The 3,636-nt window shown below is 49.5% G+C and overlaps 1 long non-coding RNA gene across 1 annotated transcript; it reads left to right on the forward strand.

Moving 5' to 3' along the window:
- The first annotated feature begins 830 nt into the window (after positions 1 to 830).
- On the forward strand, positions 831 to 2,432 carry LOC124509653 (uncharacterized). Its single transcript, XR_006961479.1, has 3 exons — positions 831 to 1,211; positions 1,686 to 1,778; positions 1,966 to 2,432. It is a non-coding gene; the product is annotated as an uncharacterized LOC124509653 (long non-coding RNA).
- Positions 2,433 to 3,636: the final 1,204 nt, after the last annotated feature.

Raw genomic sequence — 3,636 nt, forward strand, 5'->3', positions numbered from 1 at the left:
TACTGGAAATGGGGCCATGTTTTAAGAAGAAATTTGGCTTTTGTGTGCTTTTGTTTTTTCAACCGACATTTGAGTATCTCTACGTGGGAGATGCTGGGCTAAACCCTGGGAATACAGAAATAAATAAAAGTACCAGCCCTGGAAGTGCTCACAGGGAGGAAATTGAGCATTTCCGGGATGCCATCTGGCAGCAAGCTCGGGGAACGACACACTGGGGGGCCCAGGGGACCAGAGAGAGTCGCGGGAGGTAGGATGTGCAGGACCTGGTGACCTGAGGGCCGCGGCCGGCGAGGACGACAGCGGCAGTCGCTGTGTCAGGGGCCCGGACGCGAGAGTGGACGGCGTGCTGTTGACAACACGGGACTGGAGAGGGGTGGATTGGCAAAGAGAAGGCAGGAGAAGAGTTGGGTGTGATGAGGATGAGATGTGTCTGGGCTCGCGGGTGGAGACGTCACTAGACAACCGGCTGTACGGCAGTCCCCTTAACCGCGAGGGGACACGTTCCAAGACACCCAACGGGAGCCTGAGACCGCGCTTAGTACCCGACACTATATATACCACGATTTCCCTGTACATACATACCTCAAATGGAGTTCAATTTCTCACGGAGGCAGAGGAAGAGATGAACAACAGTAAGTAATGATAAAGTAGGGAGCGCCTCCGACTCCTGATTTTGGCTCTGGGCGTGATCTCCCCGTTCATTAGGTGGAGCCCCACACCGGGCTCTCCACTCAGCACTGAGCCTGCGTGGGATATTCTCTCTCTCTCTCTCTCTGCCTCTCACACACACACACACACACACACTCACTCTCTCTCTCTCTCTCTCTCTCTCTCTCTCAAAATAAATAAATAAGTCAATTTTTTCCAGTTTAAAAAAATAACAAAATACAACCATTGTAACAATATAATGAAAGTTACGTGAACGTGGTCTGTCTCTCAAAATGTCTCGTGCTGCACTCACCCTTCTTCTTCCTCCTGTGATGCTGTGAGCTGACAAAATGCCTGTGTCAATGATGAGATAAAGTGAGGCGGGAGACGCAGGCCTTGTGACTTGGCGTCAGGCTACTGTTGACCTGATGGTGCTCCCGGAGGATCATCTGCTTCCGGACCCTGGTTGACCTCGGGTAACCGAAGTCCGTGGGTAAGGGGAGACGACGGTATAGGCCTGGCACTCAAGGAGAACGTTCGGGAAAGAAGCTGTAGCTAGAAAGGTAGGCGTGATGATCGTTTTTGTCGGTGGTGTCTCAGAACTATCCCCTCAACTTCTCACTTTACGTCGCGGCCTGTAGCCCGTAGTAACTCTGCTTTCTGTAATGCACAGTGCACTTGCGACCTCGGTCCGTCCTCAATTTGGTGAACGTTCCGTGCGTCCCTGAAAACAGTGAATTCGCTTTTTGAGTCTAATGTGTATCAACAATACCTTTTTACCCTTTATCTACCGATATCTGCCCTTTAATTTGGCTTACTTATGTTCAAGGCTGAAAGACACAATAAGGTCTTTTTTTTCTATTGCATTTCTATCCGAGTACCCATATGGTCTATCTGGTGTTGATTCCTCCTTCTGGATTCGATGTAATTGATCACATATACTGGTTTATGGTCTGCCTTCCCTGTACTCGAACCTCTTACCAATGTAAGGACTCCAGATGCGTTGACTGCTCTTTGCCTGTAATTCTACCCGGCAGGGATCAGGATCGTCACCGCGGCCCACTTTTTGTTTACTTGCGGATCACCGCCTGCCCAGCCCTTTATTTGTAATGTTTAAAGCAAATGACAAGGTAGGTAAATGCATACAGTTGTTTGTAGAACCCATCCTTGAATCTTTTTAATACGGGTGTTTAATCTATTTGTACGTCCCATTCAACTAAAGTGACCCTCTGACACATGTCATGCTTTCCTGTTACGGTTTTGCGGTTTCTGCCTCCCACTAAATGGCAATGTGTTATTTTCTTTTATCTTCCACAGTGATTTGAACATGATATGGCCTGTGTTTTTGTAATGAAACAACCATTGTAAAAGCAATACACTGCAGACAAATCAGAAAGTAAAGATAAGCACAACGAAATGGAACAGACCCAGAATCCCACCTACCCAGAGACGCCCACTGTAAACATGTTTGTGTATATCTTCCCAAATGTCTTCTAGAAATGTAAACACATCTGTATATAAACGCACAATAGAATCCGCCAGGGAGTCATCCTACACATCCACTCCCGTGACCGACTTGGATGGACGGAGCACGAATGCCTTTCCTTATGAATAAGTCCCCTCTACTTAATTTTGAAAATCCCCTTATTGTGGCCCTAGTCAGGCTTCATACAGATATTTGCAAACTGCCCTTCGGATGTGTTTGTACCGAATTCACTTCTCCTCAGCATGAATAATTAATACTGCTTTTGATGTTTGCTAATGTGATAAAAGGGGAAGAATAACGCGCATCCTGTTCTCATTCGTACGAGTGTCATACCTAGTCAAGCTGAACATTTGCATGCTTCCTTATCAGTTTTCTTCCAGGATTTAATGTATGATGAAGGTGATGTTTTGCAACTAGTCGGGAAAGGATGGATTGTTCAGCAAATGATGTGGGCACCACTGTTTTCCCATGAGGAAAAAAGGTAAAGGCTTTTTGATAAGATGCTCACCGGATGTATTTATGATGTCTTCAGAAGAACCACAGGGGCGCCTGGGTGGCTCAGTCGGTTAAGCGCCCAACTCTCAGTTTCGGCTCGGGTCGTGATCTCATGCCTCGTGGGTTCGAGCCCCTCATCGGGCTCTGCACTTGACGATGCTTCGGATCAGATCCTCTGTCTCCCTTTCCTTCTGCCCCTCCCCAGCTCATGCTCCCTCTCTCTCTGTCTCTGTCTCTGTCTCTCTCTCAGATGATTAAACGTTAAAAAACAAGAAAGAACCGCAAATCTACTGGAAGAGACGTGGGCGTGTTTATAGCAGCTCACCCCTGCTCAGTGGCCCTGGCCTTGAAAGCACACGTCCCTCCGCCCCCCGCTCGTCGTCCTTCTGGTCTGGGCTCAAGCGACACTTCCTCGAGCGGGTGGCTCATCCTCCTCTCCACCGGGCAAAGGTCACCTGGCGTATCTCATGCCTACCCCGCCTTTGCCACATTTTGGACATTTGTACGTTACCCAAGTATTTGGAGGGTTTTTGTTTGTTTTGAGAGACAGAGAGTGCACGTGCGAGCGAGCGGGGGAGAGGGGCAGTGGGAGAGAGAGAGTCTTAAGCAGGCTCAGCGTGGAGCCCACCGTGGGGCTCAATCCCACGACCCTGCATCCAGACCTGAGCCCAAATCAAGAGTCGGACGCTCAGCCGACTGAGCCACCCACCCTCCCCCGGAGGGCGATGCTCTCTTCTCACTTAGACAGGAAGGTGCCTAAGGTGTGAAGGAGCACACTCTTTCCTTCACTCTTCCCTGCCGGGCAGCCTGCCAAGCATTTAGCACCTTTCCGGGGGTGCTTCCTCCCATCTTCTAAAATGCACGTTAAATACTTTTTTCAATACACTTTAAAATCCCGTTGCCAGCGCGCGCCCGCCGCTACCAGGGACGCTCTTGTTGTGGCTTCTACCTGCAACGCTAGGCCCGTGGGGTCTCTCGCTCACCTCCCCAAAGAGGCTCACTCCCTC

The sequence above is a fragment of the Lynx rufus genome, unplaced genomic scaffold (assembly GCF_022079265.1).
Source record: "Lynx rufus isolate CCGP_SWC_20201006 ecotype Redwood Valley unplaced genomic scaffold, mLynRuf1.p SCAF_14, whole genome shotgun sequence".
Taxonomy (NCBI): domain Eukaryota; kingdom Metazoa; phylum Chordata; class Mammalia; order Carnivora; family Felidae; genus Lynx; species Lynx rufus.